The sequence below is a fragment of the Mizuhopecten yessoensis genome, unplaced genomic scaffold (genome assembly GCF_002113885.1).
Source record: "Mizuhopecten yessoensis strain PY_sf001 unplaced genomic scaffold, ASM211388v2 scaffold5343_1, whole genome shotgun sequence".
In the NCBI taxonomy this organism is placed as follows: domain Eukaryota; kingdom Metazoa; phylum Mollusca; class Bivalvia; order Pectinida; family Pectinidae; genus Mizuhopecten; species Mizuhopecten yessoensis.
In genome coordinates this window covers 8,950-9,149 of record NW_018406001.1, presented here as the reverse complement: position 1 = coordinate 9,149, position 200 = coordinate 8,950, and positions in this window count along the sequence as shown.

The following is a 200-nucleotide window of genomic DNA, read 5'->3' as shown; positions in this document are numbered from 1 at the left end:
TAGCTAACCGAAGTATGTAACTCCCCCGTACCCATACACTACTAACAGGGAGTGGTACTACATTAGCTAACCGAAGTATATAACTCCCCCGCACCCATACACTACTAACAGAGAGCGGTACTACACGATCTAACCGAAGTATGTAACTCCCCCGTACCCATACACTACTAACAGGGAGTGCTATTGCACTAGTAAACCGT